The 21,061-nt window shown below is 36.5% G+C and overlaps 1 protein-coding gene across 3 annotated transcripts in view; it reads left to right on the forward strand.

Annotated features, from left to right (window-relative positions):
• Positions 1–21,061, forward strand: part of tsnare1 (T-SNARE Domain Containing 1) — a 147,532-nt gene that overhangs the window by 109,012 nt on the left and 17,459 nt on the right. Inside the window, exons 12-13 of one of the 3 annotated variants that reach the window (XR_003441073.2) lie at positions 19,491–19,586; positions 19,726–20,038. The exons of 1 other annotated variant lie outside the window; for it this stretch is intronic. The gene's annotated coding sequence lies outside the window, so the exon portion shown is untranslated. Of the gene's footprint in view, positions 1–8,360; positions 9,769–19,490; positions 19,587–19,725; positions 20,039–21,061 lie in introns of those variants that run through there. One more of the 3 variants, XM_027149939.2, reaches the window with a different exon arrangement.

The following is a 21,061-nucleotide window of genomic DNA, read 5'->3' on the forward strand; positions in this document are numbered from 1 at the left end:
CTGTCTATCCTCGTCACTCCTCAACATCCTCATCTCTGCTACCTCCATCTCTGCCTCATGTCTTTTCCTCACTGCTACAGTCTCTAACCCATATGGCACAGCTGGTCTTACTACTGTCGTGTACACCTTTCCTTTGATTTAGATTATGGCATTCAGTAAAAAAAAAACTGAAGTGTCTATGTTTTGATTTATAGTTGCCCTTCATGTGTCAACTTTCAACTAGCTCCAAAGACTCTGAACAGATGAGATGTCTATTCTGATCTTGAAACAGCAAATGATGCCTATTGTTCTGTCCATTTGTCATTATGTACTCTGTCTCTGGTCTGATCAGCTGCCATTGGCCTAAAAATGTAAACAAATGCAAACGATTAGTTCAGCTACAACAGTGTATATAAAACAAGCAGGTTAATTTTTAGTTGCTGGACAATGATCGGATTTTTATACAATTCTTGGCCATGATACAGTATTTTTCAAGTACTTGGTTCTGTCTGCTGAAATACTGTGCTATCCTTACATCTGGAACAAAGTCTAGCATGAGTCTAGCAGACACATGATCATAGTTCCTGACATGATTTTTGTAAAATTCTCGCCAAAGGTTCAAGTATTGCGGTTCAAGTTTCATGGTTCAAGTTTCGCGGCCTTAGTGCATCGCTGATTTTTCAAAAATATTCATCGAAAAATAAAAGTAAAAACGGTTTCCCAGGATGCCAGACAAAGAGAGAAACTCTCTCAGAGGCTTTGTACATACCCACAGGCACTCAGACAAGGCACATGATTGGTTCCCGGGGCGAGATCTGAGCTGATTGGCTGCGCATCATCATATCCTCTCCCAGCTTCTTCCCTTGTTGTATCTCGCCACTCTCGTTCATGCTGTCAACTGTGTCTCGTGTATTGTGTTCGAAAATATCTTTTCGTTAAGCCCTTACAATGCCTCCTAAGTGCCGTGCCCCTGCAAAAGATTCCTCTAGTGAGCCCAAGAGGAAGAGGAAGATGATGACATTCAGTGAAAAGGTCAAACTTAGGGCCAATCCTACTTTTCAGATTTTTCATTAACCGGTCCCCATTAACCGCGATAAAAAAGGGATCACTGTAGCTCCTTCATTATTACACTAAGAAACTCATGGTACCAGTCTTATTGTTAAGTGCTTACCTTAAACCTAGAATGGTTAATCTACTCGTTTACAATGAAGTGTGACAAGAAGCTCTTTGTGGATTTGTGGGTAAACTCACCTCATGCAAATTCCAAACCACATTAGCTTTCTGGAACTAGTTTGCTGCTCTGAGATTAATGGCAGGGTGACTACTTGATTTAATGGGGTTATTTCATTGCTTCCAGGCAGGAATAAACAACAAAGTTAATTCAAGACATTAGTCACTCTGTTTTCTGAGTGAGAGAAGTTTCTGAGTTCACTTCTGACTGAAGTTACACGGTCAGAAGTCTTATTGGTCCAAGGAAAAAAAAAACCTTCTGACTATCAGCATGTATTTTTTTGCTTCTCTCAATTTCTTTGTCTGTCATTTTCAAACGATCTTTGATGACTAGGTTGAAATGTCAGTTATTGGAAATGGCTGTCAACATGCCTGTAATTGTGTAATTTTTTTTATTAATGTAATTTTATTTAATATAAAATGTTATTTTTATATATTTAACGATATATTATTTCTTTTTTATTATTATTCCAGTACAGTATAGTTAGACATCCTCCTCCTGCTGTTCTTTCTGTTACCATCATCTTTAGGAAGCACTTAGACATAAAGCTGATTGGATGTGCTTGGCTCCCCACAACCTCAGATGAAGGTTTAAGCTGTCAGTGTAGTAGCATGATCAGCACTCCGAACTGCTCACACTTGGATGGAAAGAGCTGGTCTGATGGCACTCAGGGTGCACAGCACCATACACAGCTTGACTTTTTGTGTGTAGTAAAGGGAGAAATGGTCTTTTAAGAACTTAAAGAAAAAGATAACCATAGACTATAGGGGCCAATCTGCCCACATTGATTTGCCCTGAAAGGCATTTGACTTTTAAATCACATTTTAATTTGGCTTCAGAAAAACAATTCATCTGCTCAGGCCTAAAGTTAAATACTATCTGATGTGTAAATTATGTTGTTGATCATTATGTTGTGTTCATCCTTCCATGATAAGATTTATGCATAGGTATTTAACTTTATAGATGAACTGAATGCTGATGATCTGAATTTCACACCTGATAGCATATGCTTAAAGGTCTAGAATTTCTCATCCTCCTAGAATTTCCAGAAGTGTGAGAGTGGTGTAGGATGTCCTCTAAACCCCCACCACACCCCCCAGCCTCTAAGGCTTAGTGCTGGTGGGTGGAGGTATGGTTGGCTGGGAGCTAGTGAATGCTGGAGATCCTCCCTGTGGTGGCTTTGATGTGCATATTGCCAGCAGAGACTGGAACTTGGCCTGAGAAGCAGTCTGATTGTAGGAAGCACTCTGAACTCCATCATTTCAAAGTGGTGTTCTTTCCCTACCTGCTACCCTTTTCTTCTTTCCATCGTGTCTTCCCCTTAGTCCACTTCATCTGGTTTAATCAGTGGGTTTCCCTCTCTTTTCTGTAATTTTCAATCCTTTCAATGTCTCTTTCTTTCTTCTCCTTGTTATTTTCCTCTCCACACTCTTTCTAACTCTCCTCCCACTCAGTTCTTGTTCTTAGCCAACATTCCCACATAGTGGTCATGCTTACATCAAGTCTGATGGACAGATTTGTTTCAGTGAGCAAACACCCCATAGATGTTCATCTGTGCTCATACTGTTACTTTCACGTTCACGCTCACTCGTTATCTCGTCCTGTTTTTGGCAGAATATCAGTACACAATTTCCTTTTGTTTGTGTCTTAGAACTACTTATGAGAAGTATTGTCACAGTTATTTTGCAGCTTTTGAAACAATATTGCAAAACACGGTATGTGGCAATAACAATTATGTGCTGAGAGCAGTAATGCCATTCCATAAAGAATAGTGTGCCACAGCTGCTGTGAATGAATCCGTGTCAAAGAATGAATGCACACTTTGGTGAAATGGTGTGTTCATAAGACACTGTGATAAAGAAGTCCTCCATATAGAGAACTGGTATAATAATAACCATAAATATAATAAAGTTATCCATACACAAATTACCTGAATTGCTAAAACCAGCCATATGAAAATGGAAAACCATTAATTTACTAAACAGCATAAATGTGTGGGAGGTGGGGTTTGGTGGCTTGGAGAGGGTGGGAGGTGTAGGAGCTGCTGTTGGTTCCTGAGAAACTGAACCTGGAATCTGCTATGTGTCACTTTACATCATATGACCTGCATTGGCATTACAACTGCAGCCTTACATCTCCTCTCTAAATCTATGTAATGCATCTAAATAGATAAGATACAAATAGTGTCTTTTATATTTTGTCAGTTTGGATGCATGCCTTACAGCTGCATTTCAACATATTATATATAATTTTAGCTAGAGATTTCATTCAAAACACCAGGTTGCACTGGGTCAAGTTTCATCCAGTGGAATGAGAATGGCAGGCTTGAGAAGTGAGGCATGGTAGCTTGGGGATATGCAATACTGACACAGTTGTAGTTTTTAGGTTACTTTGAAGGCAACCTCAGTGATGTGTTGGATTACTTTTAATAGGCTGATGTAGTGAGGCATGAGTTTTCCCAAATCCCAAATGGTCAGAGTCCTAAGTCCATAGCCATACTTAGTCACATGGTTCATATATGGGAGTCTCAGAGCTCTGTCAGCATTTTTTTTTTTATTTTAGCTTCTGAAGACATGTTCAAATAACAGTTCAGCTGTTTCAAATGCTGTAGGTAAGCAAGGAAGTGGAGTGAGCTTGAAATCAAATATATCAAAAACTGTCTGTGACCAGTAGTGTGGAGGTTTGGCCTTGAGATGAGGACAAATCTATGATGAATTAAGTAAAGTGCAATGGACATTGTGAGGTTGGTTGAGTTATTTTGCAGCTGACCGACAAAAGGGAAACGTAGGTTGTATGCTAATTGGGTATGGTTTAATGGAACATTGTTTAACATATATTATGGTTTCACACAGGTATTTGCTGATAAGTAGTATGTGGGTCTATTCAGATATTTTGCTCAGATCTGATTTTTTTTGTTTGACTGTTCACATTACCTTTTAAAATGTGGCCTATATCAGATACCAGTGTGAACTGTTTGCTGTTTCGAACTGACCCGCATGCGCAAACGAACAATAACAATGACGTCACACACAGCACGCCGTTGCGCTAAAAAGCGAGGTTATGGAGGAAGTATTGTATCATCTGGTGCAAGCAAACATATCATGTAATGCTATAATGTGATGTATTCAATGCAAACATTATGAGCTGGTTCACGTGACCACTTTATATAACACTCTTAACACACATGTTACCAGTCACGTTTGTGTCACGATTCACCAGAGCGAGAAAAAAAAATAAAAAATTGTTTGTTTTTTTTGCACCGGCGAAAATTTATTTATTTATTAATTTATTTTGCGCTGGCGAAAACGTATTAATTGTGCATAATTGTGACGAATGTCAATGTAGATTGACGTAAAAGTCGCATCAAATCCGCCTTGGCTGTTCACACTGTGGCCACATTGGAAAAAATCAGATTTGGGTCTGATTCAGGACCACATATGGAAGTGGCCCAGATCTGATTTGAACAAATCGGATCTGGGTCAGATTTGAGTGTTCACACTATTCCTGAAGAAGTCTGACCTGGTCACTTGACCCCAAAAACATCGGATTTGGGCCACTTTTACCTGCAGTGTGAACGGGGCCTATGTATGTTCTGGATGGCCAGTGACAAGAGAGGTTAGAGTCCAGTAGATTAAACATGTTGGCTTTTGTTTGTTTGTTATGTCTTAATGGTGCAAGATGGTGTCGTTTATCATTGGTTTGGGACTTTCTGGTACAGGCATATTTGACATTCTTAGACCCAGAGGAATAGGATATTGTGATATTTTACCAGGAGAAGATGATCAGTATGCTTAAGATCAGAGTTATTGTGAAGACTTGATCTGGGATGGTAAACATCTGATTTTCTTTTGAGGTTTTTTAGTAGTTTCTGGGGTTGCCCGTAGGGCATCATCCAAGTGGGCTAGAAGTTTGATGATCCTAGGCATCGATGGATATCTTTGATAGTATCTGGAGTAGATAGTTCTGCTACTGCTTGGACATTTACAGTATCCATGATGATACTTATAGAGTACATCAAAAAAGTTTTTGGGACTTGTGCTTAATGAATTAGGACTTAATGAATACTAAGGGATCATTGACCGGTATATATGACTTTGCTAAGTATTCAGAATTAGAGTTTGTACTGGAGGCTATCTGCCACTTATTACCTTCACTTTGAACATCAGGCTAAGGTAAAGCTTTTGGCTGTTTTTTTTTTTTTATTTTAAGGTTTCAGTGCTAATGGTACTGAAGGTATTTATTTATTTTACTATTTTACTGTAATTTGATTCAGACCACCATCTGTGTAGGGATAAAAAACCCCACATGAAGCTAGCTGGCAAGCATAGCATATATTGCAGCAATTTGCTGTTTCTGTCCTAAAATACTGTTTTGACCAAAAACAGCATGGCAGAATACAATGAAACCTGTTGTGGCGATGTTTTTAATGAAGTCTTGTGATGAAGGTAGCAGATGAACATAGATGCATATCTATGGTTTTATTTAACACCATTTAGGTTGACAAACAAAAGGGCTAGCCAATCCTCAGAACATCAGACAGACATGCAGGCATAAACAAGACAAGGCTAAGAGAGAAAATGATAAGAGGCCTATGCTCAAAACAGTAAGGCGAAACAAGCAGAGAACAAAGGCTTGCGATCGTTGCAGGCACAATGATGGAGCAAGATTTTGTAATAACACAATGAAAGTCTGGGTTATTTATGGGAGTGAAGGTGATTGCAAACAGATGAGTTCCATTAGTAATCTGATGATTGTGAATGGGGAAATAGGGGCTTGTTAATGCTGATGACAGTGTCACTGGCTGGGGATCATGAGCATATTTGACTGCAACTTTGGGAGTGCAAAACTAAAATATGCATTATAAACATTTAATAAATTACAACAATTTGAAACAACATGCAGCATGTTCTGCTTGAATGTTGGTTGTTCTTGTTCAGCAGCATATGCTGTTTGGGTGTTTTCGAATTCTTGATACTTGTTCCCCTTTTTAACTTTAAGCACCTGTCCCTGATGCACCTGTCCCTTGGTTAATTTGTCATTTTGCTGTCTGAGAAAAGGCAGGTTAAGGTTAGAGTGATCAGGTGCTAAGAAAATCCCTGAAATAAAAATAAAGATCTGTTTACAGTGCCTTTTGTGAAACAGTGTTTAACAAAATGTCCTTGTAAACTCATTGGACTATCAATTCTTGTTTCACACCAACCTACTACACAGCACCTTAGTCCTAGGCCTCTATATATTCTGTAGTTACAGTTGTGGGAATGTGTGTGTGTGTGTGTGTGTGTGTGTGTGTGTGTGTGTGTGTGTGTGTGTGTGTGTGTGTGTGTGTGTGTGTGTGTGTGTGTGTGTGTGTGTGTGTGTGTGTGTGTGTGTGTGTGTGTGCATGTGCGTCTGTGTGTGTGTCTGTTCTGAGCACGAGGGGTTTGCTGAGACATGGCCTGGGGATGTAGTGACAGTAGAGAGAGAACATCATGGCCATCACTCCTTCAGAGAAAAGGCTGTAGGTTCATGTGCTCTTATTTCATGGACTGTGCTTCCTCCTGCCTTCCAACTCTCTCTCTCTCTCTCTCTCTCTCTCTCTCTCTCTCTCTCTCTCTCTCTCTCTCTCTCTCTCTCTCTCTCTCTCTCTCTCGCACTTTCCCAGTGGAGCAGACGCAAGGTGTATAGCGTGAGCGACTGTAGTGTTTTTGTGTCTGAAGGGAATGGAAGGCAGGTAATAGATGTGTGATGTAAAAGTAAGGTAATGTCATAGGCAGTGAAGCAGAAAACTAAAGCTGGGCAGGATGGACAGGAGCTGAGTTAGAAAAACTGGGCATATGGGAAAATGTACAGGCTGCTTATCCACGTATCCATCAATTTCAAATATACATATTCAGGTCATTACTATTCTACAGATTGGTGGTCATGAGAACAAGAACTTCTACTTTTCATTAGACCATAACTGTCATATAAACATATGACATATTTAGACATCAGATTTCATGTCAGACATTAACTGCACACTTAAGCACAACACAGACAGTTGGGATTTGTGCTAGTCTGGCAAGAACAGAAGGATGTGTCTGATACGTACAATTCTGACATTGAACTTGAGCCATTTTTATTTTTAACACCACTGACAGATTGATGTACCTACATTATATCATTCTGAAAAGGCATGAGTCATATACATTTTTAGGTTATAAATATGCCTATGGAATGTCAGTCGATAAAGTTTGAAATTATAATTTAAATGATAGTATTGTAAATTTAAATCCCATTAATCTTTTCTTTGTTTTAATGTTTTTTTTCCTCTAAGGATATCAGAGGAGACATCGTAATTAGCATAGTTTAGCTTAAAGTGAGCTACAAGCATGATTGCACGATCAGTTTATCCATCTGCATGTTTTCCTTCTGCATCAAACCATATTTATGATTGGAATCAATTTAATAAAAATATTTAATAAAAATATTATTTATTATTTATTAAAAGTATTAGAAAATAGCCTCTTGTACTCACATTATTATTACTATTTCCTGACTTTGATTTAGTACATTGTCATTTAATTGAGTGTACCCAATCATCTCTGTGTGCACAATATAAAAAAATATGCAATTATACTAAGTGAAAATATCATATTGTTACGCTAAACCAAATTTACAGTTATTATTGTCATAAAATTAAGGCTATACATGCTACAATATTATATGTATACTATAAGTAATTCTTGCAAACCTTCTTTTTTATATTATTATTATTATTATTATTATTATTTTGTTTTGTTTTAGATAATGATAATTGTCATATAAATTGTCTCTGTATGCTTTTATGTTACAGCATAACAGCTTTTATTTTACATTTGACAGCAAATAAAGCTTTTATTCTTCAGCATTTTTTATACCTGATATTTTTTGAGGATTTAAAAACAAGTGCTTTAGTTTAAAGACAGTGGTCCTGATGCTAATAAGAAAACCCGGTTTCAAATGCTTTTATACAAGACAAATCCCACTTAAACTGCTACACTACCCATTTCTGAATATGCAAAGCTTTTTCCACATAAAGGATTACATTTTATACAAAAGTATCAGACTAGAAAAGAGTCAAAAAGATTTTGTGTTGTGGAAATAAACGTTGTTGTTTTTTTACCTATTCTGTTGTGATTTTCTTCAACAGATCCTGTTGCTGCACTGCTGTGACCTTTCCTCAGCCTTCCACAGGCCATCCTGTGTCTTTCTCTCTAATCTTTTCTGTTTGTGCACTTGCTCTTTTATCTGTGTTGTATAAATAAGAGAGAGATTGGGGTGGATTTTATGTCAGGGGAATCAAGAGTTTTTAATTCCAACCCAGCAGAAACAACACCTGATACCACATTCTTAATCAGTTTGTCTTAGCGGTCAAACAACTATTAGGTCTGAAACCTGGCTGGAAGGAAACCTGCAGCCACACTGGCCTTTTGTGGATGATTAAACACTCTTGTTTTCAGTGATTGTAGGTTCTTTTAATTAATACTCTTTTACTCAAACGAAAAACGGATCTACACTCACTGGTTAATTTAATAGGAACACCTGTACGCTTACTATTTTAACAGTTATCCAATCAGCTAATCATGTAGCAGCAGAACAATACATAAAATTATACAGCTACAGCTCAAAAGCTTCAGTTATTGTGTACATTAAACATCACAGTGGGGAAAAGGGATCTCTATGACAGGGCATGGTTGTTGGTACCTGATGGGCTGGTTTAAGGATTTCAGAAATTGCTGATCTCCTGTGAAATTCACACATCACTGTCTATAGACAAAAAAAAGGAAAACAAAAACCATTCTTTGTAGAGGGTTTTTCAAGCTACAAAACCTTGTTGAATTCAGAGAGAACAGACGAGAATACCACTGTGCTCTGAGCTGACAGGAAGTCTATAGTAACTCAGATAATCACTCTTTACATCCATGGTGAGCAAAAAAGAATCTCATTAAGCAAAACACATCAAACCTTGAAGTAAATCAGCTGCAGCAGCATAAGGCTCCACCGCTGTCAGCCAAGAACAACAATCTGAGGCTATCATGAGCACTGACTCTGATGTCTGATGTCTTTTGAGCATGCTGAGAAGGTTTTCTGCTCCAGCTCAAACTGATCTGGCCATTCTCCTCTGACCTCTGACTAGCACTTGATCAATGTTTTTTTATTTATTTATTTATTTATTTTTTTACACAATTATGTACTGAACTCTTGAGATTGTTGTGTATGAAAATCCCAAGAGCTAAGAAAATGCCTCTTGTACAAACATCCACGAGACAATCAAAACCACACACTTTTTTTTTTCATTCTGATGTGAAGATTACCTCAAGCTCTAGACCTGTATCTGCATGATTTTTGCATTGTGCTGCTGCCACATGATTGTCTGCATGAATGTGTAGATGTGTAATAAAGTAGACAAGCGCGTATTGTATGCTGCAGTTAACTTTTCATCAATATTTATTTTCTCCCAAAAATATGGGAGATGTCCTTTATACGAGATGTCCTTTATACCACACACACACACACACACACACACACACACACACACACACACACACACACACACACACATATATAAAGCAACATTAAATACTTACGTTACTTATTACTTGGAAATGATTGAGATTCAACGATGTTTAGCAGGGTTTTTGCTAATGTAATCTTTCTATACTATATGATAAATTATGATAAATTAAATAGTCTCATGTGAAATACTCCAGCTTTTTATTTATTTTGCTTTAATATAAATAACCTTGTGGAAATGTTTCATGTTCTCTCTCATATTCAACCATATTTCACCGATAGCTTTTCAAGGCTATAGTTCAAATAAAACTAGAACAATATATTGTTTACACAGCATTCAGACATGTTGATGGTTTGGCAGGTACAGAATAGCTCATTTTATTATGTTGTCCACTTCTGTAATTACAGACTATATGCCACAACTTTTCTTTTTATGTAATGTCTGCCAATTATTGTGTAATTATAATTATGCAGAATCATGGAAATCTTAGCTATTTTTAACACTCATTAATACAACTGCAATTCCAGAAGCTTTCTCTCACACAGAATTCACATTTAGTCACAAACTCTCAGCACATGCCAGTTCAGAAAGACAAGGAGTACAAAAGAAATAAGAAGTTTTGGGTTTGTGAGTTAGTTTATAGCTAATCAGTAAGACATACCTTACCATGTTCCCCTTTTCTAAGAAAAAAGACACTATATCAAAATTATAGATAAAGCCCTTTACAGTACTGTGTGTGTGTGTGTGTGTGTGTGTGTGTGTGTGTGTGTGTGTGTGTGTGTGTGTGTGTGTGTGTGTGTGTGTGTGTGTGTGTGTGTGCACTTATAGCTGGATGAAGCTTAACATTAATACAGACTTTACTACTTTTTTCTTAACTGAAGTTTTTATATATACTCACCCACACGCACCCAAAATTGGGCAGCAACAGATCAAATACTTCAAATAATATTCACATCAAAAATCATGATGGTGTAAAAACAAGTGACCATGTAATTATTGTTAATGCCACAGGGTCTGGTTTTGAGGAGCTGCTGTTCTCTTTTGATTTTCATTCACAGTAGGCTGTAGAAGTTGTGCAAAAAAAACAAAAAAAGTCAGCTGATGAGAAGATCAGCAGGCAGAATCATCTTGTTCACGAAAGAGATCAGAAAAGAATGGTCACTCTTTGGTAACTTAAATAACTGCTCTTTACAACAATGGACAGAAAAAAAACATTTTATAATGCACAATACATCAAACCTTGATGCAGATGGGCTACAACAGAAGAAGACCACATCAGGTTTCTTCAGGTTTTTAAAGTTTATTTGTGCAGTTTTTGGGGACCTGTGCCCTCAGACTTGGCTGAAGTAGTAGGTGAGCAGGTTTAAATGTGTTCCTATTAAAGTGTCCAGTAAGTTATGTTGTCAATAATGATATAATAACGCTTTAAAGAAAAGTGTAACCATCCCTGACTGCTCCTTATGGAATATCTGTAATTTGCATAGAGATTCTAGACAAAAATAGATACTGGAAGATGCTGACTATTTTTTTTTCTGAATCCATCTTTATTTTCATCTTTATTTGGATGTTAAAGCATTGGCTAAGTGGCAGGAATGGTGCATCATTAGCCTCTCTCTCCTTCTCCCATTTGCGGCTGGGCTAGTAGAGGATAAATCACTGGGTTATTGCTCCTTGAGGCCCCATGAATCAGACAACCCTCCATGGTGGGAAATTAAAGGCTTTCTAATGGGCTGAGCTGCAGGAACATATTGCATTGTGAACACAATGGCTACCCTTCACATACTGATTTGTGCATCTAGTTCTGCCTCACAAACCTTGCAATTATGAATGCAACAAGTTGTCCCAGCAAGATTGAGTGGGAAGGGCATGGATACATTTGAGTAATGCTTTCAATCTGGCAAAGTCCAACTGGCAGTTGTTGTCCAGCAGAATCATTGGTATTCTTGTCAAGTTATATAGAGTGCCCTGACTTTCAGAAAACTCCAGACCAGCAATACATGGAGGAAAGGGCACATTGTTACTGATTATTCTTAGGTAATTTACAATTGGCTAGCCTTTTTGAGGTTTGTCATCATAAAAGCTACAAAACAACCGTGAACCTGCTCAGTAATGATGTGTCATCATTTGGCAGTGGTCAGAATATTAAAGGTTAAAGACATGTATCTGTCTTTGAAAATTTTCTATGAATGATCCGAAAGCCCCTATTTCATGTGTGTGCAAACTCCAAGGAGAGTTTATGAGGGGAGAAGCTTGACATTTTCTGATATGATGCCTCTTATCACTTGCACGTGAAGAAATATTTAACAGCACATCACAACAAAGATTGCTCACCCAGTAACACATAGTTCTTAAAGATATTCCAGATCTCACAAATCAAAACCCAGTAGCACTGATATAATAGTAAGAATTTGATCTCAGTCTAGGAGGACTGTGTACCAACCTGTTAATCATTTCCATTATGACTCTGTGTTTAATGTGATTTTCATCACAGATCATTGGAATCTTTGTTGCTGCTTAATGTATTTTTGGATGTTCCAGTGCCAAAGGCTTAAAATTAAATTACACATGAATACCCAAGTCAGCCATAAACAGCCGAGGCTACATGGGCTCAGCTGGACTGTAGATGTTAATGCTCATAAAGAGGCTACAGCTATTCCACACCCCTAAGATTAGCATTTCTCTATTCTAAAAATATACTTGCAGTTTTCTTTGTAGTACCCAAATGTCTGATATAAATATAAAAGTATAAACTATAAATATTACACATCCATTAAAACATTTAGGGAAGTTTTTAAATGTCATTTTCGATGTCCAACATTCTCAATCACATCTTTAGTGTGTTTAGAATGTAGACTAACAAGCTTTATGAGGTGAATGCCTATAGAGCAGAGAACAGATGTTTGTACTTCAGTTCACTTTTATTGGGTATTGGAGTTCAGAAATCCACTAAGTTCAAATATATATATATTTGTTGTTCATGACCACCATAATTACATCACACTTCACAAACAACTTAGTTTACAGTATGAAATTGCCTTTGGTGCAGTAAGGAAAACACGATACACAATACCAATAATTAAAAATGAGTTTGTTTTGCACAGCCCCAAAATGTGTCCAATATGTATTAATCTGACTATAATTCTTTAATGTAAAGAAGCAATGCTTTGGTTAATGATGCAGCCTGTGTCTGTCTCCATAATAGTTTAGGAATAGCATTAATCAGTGCTATCAGCATGATTGCTCACTCACAGGTAAACACTGCAGCGTTGAATTAGTTTTTGACTGCACATGTTCCCAATTATCACAGGAGAGTGCCGAATGTCAGAGAAATAAAAAGTGAAAAAGGAAGAAAGTTTTGCATCTTGCAGGATTTGAGTAGTGAAATTATGGCCAAAGCACTTATCTATTCAGCAGTAACAATTTTATCCAAATTCCATGATTGCTGTTCAAAGTCTAATCTACATCTGATCTACAATCTAATCTACATCTGGCTTGAAGGTCAGACATACACTTACACTACCTAAAAACTGTTTTGCTTTGTATAGCAAATTCAGGCGCCTTTTCACTCCACTGATATGTGTGGAGGAGAGGAAGAACCCTGTTATATCACAGTTTGAATGTGAATAACAAAAAATAGGCACTTAATGAAGTGCAAGACATCTATTTCTGTCTGGCATTTGCACTTTCATTGAAAAACTCAGGACCTCAAACATCTTAGAAAAATGTAATTGTCAAGAAATTGCTTACGGAAAATTCAAGGCAACTGAGCCTGCGTATATAACTAAAATATGGTATCATGTTGGTCATTTTAGTAATTAATAGAAAGGCTTAAATACCTAATTTGCCTTTTAGTCTATTTTTCTGTATCACAAAAGTCTATTATTATTATTAGTAAACCCCCCCCCCCCCCCGTTGTCTAAAGTGACGAATTAAATTAACCTACAGTGATGTAGAAGTTGCATTTGTAACAGTGTCAGTTTATTTTTGGCTGAGGTTGGGGCTGTTTTTCAAAAACATGATCTTGAATATCGTTGTGCTTCATCAGCAAGTCTCTGAACACAATATCAATGAACGAGGTAGGTTATATAATCACATTAGCTTGAAGCCATGGAGTCACCCACTCACATCATTCAGAATGCTTGTACAGTTATTGGTCTAACTAACACTGGCTCTCTGAGATTTCAAGTTATATTGGATTTGGATATGTGGAACAACCCATAATGTTTCTAAAAGTAAATGAATGCACCATGGAAGCTGGAAGATGCATATGATTGTTCAATCAAGTACATTGGTGAATGTTCTCGACCTTGTTGAACCCATCATGCTAAACCCTAAAGAGACAAATCAGTAATCAGAGTGTCACTTATTAAGGCTGAGGAAACATTGAAAGTGAAGTGAAGGCTGAAGATGTCATTTCTGAGGATTCTTTAATTCATTTTGATTTATAAAGCTCTTTCAGCTATTGACGCAAAACAATTTACAAAAATTGAGGAAAAATATGTTCAAAATGAACCAGGGAACGCAACAGTGGAGATTCCCTCTATCTAGAAAGACACATCAGTCAGGTTGCAGAAAACAATGCAGAAGACTATAGTGGACTTTTAACAGAATGTTTTTTTTTTTTAATGTCACTATGTGCTGTTGGATGTTGTCATTTTCACCAACAGTGAAAACAGTTGTCTTGTGATTACAGAGAAATTAGACTGATCATTGTTCTTATGAGTGCAAAATGTAGTGTCCATTTTACAGGCTTGGCTAAACTTGTTCAGCTACTTGGGCAGTCCCTTGGCTTTCAGAGTCACAAAATGCTTGAATTTGTAATCGTAAAACATTACATCTTCTGTGTGCACACAAAAAGATCAAAGTAAGCATCAAGAGATTTGTTACTATGAGATGTACTTTATACATATCTGGCCATTGCAGCTAGATCATTCAGGATCATTCAACCACTGACAGGATGCCAAGACATAAAGATCGTCTAGAGTTACACCATTTAAAAGTGTTAGATGAATAGACCTATTTTTTTTAAATTAAAAGCTAATATTTAAACTAATACAGTATCAGAATCCAATTCATGAATAAAAGTAATATATATTATTAATAAGTAGCACCAGGTTACTAAGCACCTCAGGTCTTTTGCATGCACATCACTTTATATTTACAAGGCTTTCCTTAAAAGTAAGTGTCTTAATTGGCAGATGATGATTTGGATGCAGACCCACCAAAACATTTTAGTAGAACAAATTGAAATAGCAACACCGTTCAAGCAGGTCATCGAGCGCAGTTTTAATCCAATTACATTCATTTATATAAGTTAATTTACAGATTTCACAGATTTGTTATTTTGCTATTTAGTGAATGACATGAGTTGTTTCACACAAAAAAGTTGAGGATGAAAACAAAGCACCTTTATTATCCGCACTTCATTTTCAAAACTGATGTGTCTCATTTGTTCAGACCATGTGAAGCACTGCTACAAAGCACAACATGACTTTTTTTAAGTTGATGAGTAATATATGTAGGCATGAATCACTCACTAATGGCTAAACATTACGCTGCAACTGTTGTCACTATTTATTCATGTTAGATGTTTATCCAGAATATTGTAAGCAAGGAATGAATACCCCTGCTCTAGGGTGTTAAGATTAATCTCTGAAGCAAGAAGCGAAATCATAAGCATAACTAGTTTATGAGCAGACTTTTTTGAATTCACTTTAGAAATTCTGGTGAAAAACCAAATACTTCCACACGCTGGGTCCTGCGTTGGTGTTTACTAATAGCTAGGGCTGTACTCTGCAATAATGTGCTCTGTTGTAGAGAGCAGGCACTACATGAAGTAGCGCTCTCATACATTATGGATATCTCATAGTGCATTTTGAAAAGAGGGGAAAAAAGTGAGGTGTCATGCTCAGTAGGGCCTGACCAGGGAGAGATTGAACCCACACCCCACTCAGCCTGCACTACTTCCTGCTTTTATCTACATTAACATGTCTGTTTTGATCACAATCTGCTTGTATAACACCTAAAGGCAACACTTCTCTCTGCAGCAGCTGGTAAAAGCGGTGCTAAGAAATGTACAGTTGCTGAGCTCAAACCCAAGCCTTACATTCGGCTCTGCAGGAGTGACCCATGTGAACCATATAACTAATAGGAATTTAATCTGCTACTGTATTGTTCATTTTAAATAATCTTTGTGGATGGATATTGTAGAGATGAAGTGAGGCTTTGTTCTGGTTACATTCAAAAGAAGAATTCAGTAATTTAATCAACTGGCTTTCTGAAATTGTTATGAATGTTACCTAGAATATGAACGTCCACGAGTTTTGTGAAGGGGGAGCAATTTTAGATGTGAAATTAAGGTTAGCCAGCTATCAGAAAAAAATTCCTGGTTTGAACACTGGGTGTCACTATCATGTTAAAACATGTCTGGAAATTGATTAGTTTACACGCTTTAAATCTGATATTTCTTCTATGGGCCTTTAAAATTGACAGCGGCTTGTGGATCTCTATGACAATACTAATAAAACACACTTTAAGAATGATTGTCTTTATACATAGTTGTTTAATTTACCACAAAAATAGCTTGTGGAATGGAAGGAATATAACTCGAGAGGGAAAACAGTTAAATCTTTATTTACACAGTACTATTCAAACATAAGGGAAAAAGTCGAGCAAACTATTCAGCTAAGTTAAAAAAAGAAAAACATTGAGTGCACACAATCATGACTTTTGTTAGATATTTATTTCTCTAGTTTTTTAGTTACTGCATATCATCTGTGGCTGTGATTCCAGTTTCTTCTCCAAGTAGCCTATAGTAAAAAAAAAAAAAAAAACTAAAAGGCTGGACAACTTGACCTGGCATATGTATCAATGACAGCCTGCTTCCTTTCTAGAGTACCTCTTATTTCAGAGCACACCACAGACATTATTTGTCTTCATTCTTCCTTGATGTGTCTTGGGCAGATCCACTTGCTTACTAGCAGGTGTTTGTAGTCATACTGTTTTGTCAGAACGTGATGAGTAGACAAGAGAGCACTAAACTCATTAAAAATCGTTACAACACCTCTGGTTTCTTCACCCCACCCTTTTCTGAAATCCAAGCTTCATATTCAATACATGTACACAGTATTTATCTCTCTCCTACTGGGCTTTTGTTCAGTAGGGAATGTGTTCAAACCCTCCCTAAAGGTGCTTCGAAAAATGCGCTTTGTATGATGAAAAACCTTAAAAGATTGACTTTTCAGTATTTACCTATTTTTATTTTATTTCAACATCCAACAGTGTGGTGCATATTTGGTTCTTGGAGCAAAAAAAAATATATATTCATGCTCTTACTGCAGCATTCGTGAATGTGGAAATGACATTCTGTCAGTGTTTGGTGTAGGCAGAGATGCTAGGAAAGACAGGCTGAAGACTAGGCTGTCACTATAAGCAGTCAAGCGCATATTCACAAAATGGAATTACTTTCTGACAATAGCTCTGCTTGCTTTTGAAGCTCCTTGCCTTTGCTGAACTGTAAATCCTCTTTACTTGCTGGCATCCTTTTTTTTCTTTGCCTAACCTCAACAATTTGTCCCATAACTGCAAGTAATTACAAAGAGCTGCCTTTTCATGTAAACTTTCTCAACTCCCTGACTACCACACAAAGGAACATTAATGTAATGAGAGTTAGTGACAGGCTTTCCCTTCATTATATTCTTGTCAGCAGCTGAGCATGATTATTATTTTTAGGAAGTGAGCCATCCTTCTTGCTTGTGAAATGTCAGTGCTTTTTTTGTGAATCTAGGGCTTTGTTCTGAAAAGGCTTTTATGAACAATACAATCTATTATTATAGTAATTATAGTGCTATAATACTATACTATACTCTACTCTACTATACTATACTATACTATACTATCTTCTCAGCCAATCATACCCTTTAACTAATGAATAAAATAATATGGTGTGCTGTTATAGGAAAATAATTAACCCTGAAAATATTTTTTTTTCTAATAGCAGCACATTTTGAAGTATTGTCTTCCTCCAGTACTAAGCATTTTGCCAAACCTAACAGTTTTTCTATTTATTAAAAACACCATACTGTACATTTTCCCATTTATAGTTACATTAAATGTTGTGGAACATCTGTGAATAAGCCAATTCAAGTTCCAAAAAAATAAACCCTGTACATATTTTATTCCCTCTCTTGAAGTTAATAGGACAAAATGTAAACGAACAGACTTACATCTGACTGTTTCAAAGCGCTGACACTGCACACTCCTGCACTATATCAACAATAACCTTTTTTTGCATCCGTTTATGTGGAGCATCTGCCATATACGTCTATAGGAATTACTGTAGCGCTTAATATTAAAATGCTTATGTATGAAAATGTGCACACTTATAATACACATATAAATGACACTAGAGTCATTGCAAATTTCTTTAACACCTTCTGACCGATTTGAATAAATAACTTAACAGCACTGTTGAATAAATAACTTTGTATTACAACACAAAACATATCTGATTAGTCAGAAGCTTTGTACTACTTCTTGTTTAAAAGCCTGGGTCAATTAGAAAGAAGCTATAAATGCTAAGTTTAAATTTATTTACTTGTCATATGTTATTGTGTCTATAGTAACTGCTCATCCATAGCGACTTGAATGATGAATACTTCATATAATCCGGTAATAAATTTATTTTCAAAAGTGTGTTTTTTTAACAGGAAAAAAAAATGACAAATATGTTTATTATTATACGTATATTCAACATCCAGGACAGGAAAGGAGTCAGGACAACTTAGTTGCAATATCAGTTATATACTTATCAGTCGATGTTTTCAAATCTGCTAGGTCAGACTTGTTTTGTATATACTCAACATAATCTAATTAAAATGTGTTGTTTTGATTTGATATGTGCTATTACTTACAGTAAAAAAAAATCCATGGGGTAACAGGAACCTAGCATATGGATAACTGAAAATGTTAGCATGAAGCCTCCATATGACCAACGTAAAAGAGAGAAGCATGCCATTTATATAGCTGTTGATATTTACATAGACAGTATTCTGTGCCTTAGTACAGTAAAAGCTGCACATTTTCAGCACAAATGTCATTATATATGTAAGCAATCCCAGAACATATTTGTGGTATACTGTACTGTAGTGGCTGCAGTGTGTGTTTAGTAAGTAACAATGTGTGTAACAGTCACTGCTCTCAGAAAAACACAGCCCCAAAAGTTCAAAATTTCAAAATGTAATTATTGTTTCTATTTAAACAAATCACAAAATCGGAACCTTTTCAACGCACTGCAATTACATTCACAACATGTAGCTGTTCCATTTGCATGTAGCCTTTAGTGCTTTAGATATTTTTTTTATCCTGTGAACTTTAGATAGTGTTTTATATTTATACCCTTTTTTTTAATCTATAATTGGGATATAATAACAGACAGTCCTTCCTCAAAAGTTCCTTGCAACCAGAGCTTTTGCTGAGGTTGGTATAATAACATAGTTATCTAAATGTGATCTCAAACACATAATGTGTGAGGAAGCAGCAGGGTCTTAGTAGAACCATCCACACAGTTCAGTACACTACTTGCACATCCCTGTAAGGGAAAATTATTCTGCTTTGCTGAGGATTTCATTTAATTTTTTATTACTTTATTTTATTTTATTGAAAAAAGCTAAATTATGTACAAGTGAAAATGAGTCACATAAAGCCAGCACATATCATATAAATACAAAGTGTTTACAAGTTTTGGTTTTTTTGATTTCCTATTAGACTTGGAACGTCAGAACAGGTTGTTTATGATGAAGGTCAGTTTCATCTTTCCAAGCTTTTGTTGCTGATAAGAGAGAAAGAGGAGGGCAGACTTTGGTAAGTAGGATTTCAGGTGATGACCTCAGACAAATGCTGTGATGTGTTCATTAGTGTAAATCCAGAGTCCAGAGGTTTGCTTGATTATCTCTGATGTCTGCGGTTTTCTGAAAGTTTTTTTTTTTTTTTTTTTTTTGAGGTGCCGCTTCAAAAAATGATCAAAGAGCAAATGCTGAGTGAGAGGACGGACATGGAGTGTATGTCTAAAAAAGCCAAGCCTTGAGCAGTCAGGGGAGCAAGACCACTTTAGCTGCAGTGCTACAAGTAATGAAGGTGCCAGTCTCTGTTTTAGTGAGCCTGCTTGAAACAGACATAGAAAAGGGGTCAATTATTATGGCCTGAAAATCTCTTGGTAAATAATTAGCTGTCAGTTGCTAACACAAGTACTGATAGATACAGTCACTTTACATATGGGGAAATTAATTTAGTATCAACGCTAATTAATTAAGAATCTTTGAGTGTTTTTTTTTAATTATTTGTAATTTGTGCCTGTTTCTGATGTGCTTGTTTGATGAATAACAACAAATACACTTTAGTATTTATAGACTACAAAAAACAAATAAATAAAAAGATCACTTTTTTACCATGTTATATAAAAGAGCCTTATTATGTTATATTGTGCGTCAATGATAAGTCACCAGCTGTAGGTGGTCCTTTAAACCAATTATGTATTGTATTTCAGACTAGCTGGCTATATTAAGGCTTGCATGGTGAAGAAACTGGGTATCATTACTTCCTCACAGCTCCAGGGTCCTAAGTTCAATTCAGAGCTTTGGTTACTTTTTTGTGTGAAGCTTTTTATGTTTTTTCCATGTTCATGTTTCCTCAGAGCACTCCAGTTTCTTCCCTCTTTCTGTAAAACATGCTTGTAGCATTAAAGTGCATTTGGATACCTGTGTACACTTGGTGCCATCGAACTGCAATGACATTTTATCCAGGGTTCAAGTGTACAATTTATAGGCTCCGATTGACCTAGGTTAAGCAGTGACTGAAGATGAAATATTGTAATTTCAAATTTTTTTATAAACTTAACAGCCTTATCAACCCTTTTTATCAAAAGGTTTACCTTGCTTCCATGGCAACTGGTTTTATTAGGCATAACCTGAATTTAAATATTAATTTTAATATCAATATTAGCACTTTTTACACATCGTTCTGGGTAAGCAACATAAATGTAAATGTAATATACCTTCAATGTGTTGACTACTAAAAGAGCATCCAGCTTGGAGCTTGAAGAAAGCATTTTGAGCAGAATGTATACCACAGTACCAGAGAACATTAAAAGACATATAGGACTTTAATGACCAAAATCAGAGCTTGCTTTTACCATGATTAAATGCTTCCTCTTAATGACAGAACATGGGAGTTTTGTAAGTCCAAAGGAATAACTAATCTCCTGTACTTCTCATGTTTTCTCTTAGTATTCAAGCTCTGTGTGTGTGTGTGTGTGGGGGGGGGGGGGGTTTACTGACCAC

This window comes from Tachysurus fulvidraco, chromosome 3 (genome assembly GCF_022655615.1).
Source record: "Tachysurus fulvidraco isolate hzauxx_2018 chromosome 3, HZAU_PFXX_2.0, whole genome shotgun sequence".
Classification (NCBI taxonomy): Eukaryota; Metazoa; Chordata; class Actinopteri; order Siluriformes; family Bagridae; genus Tachysurus; species Tachysurus fulvidraco.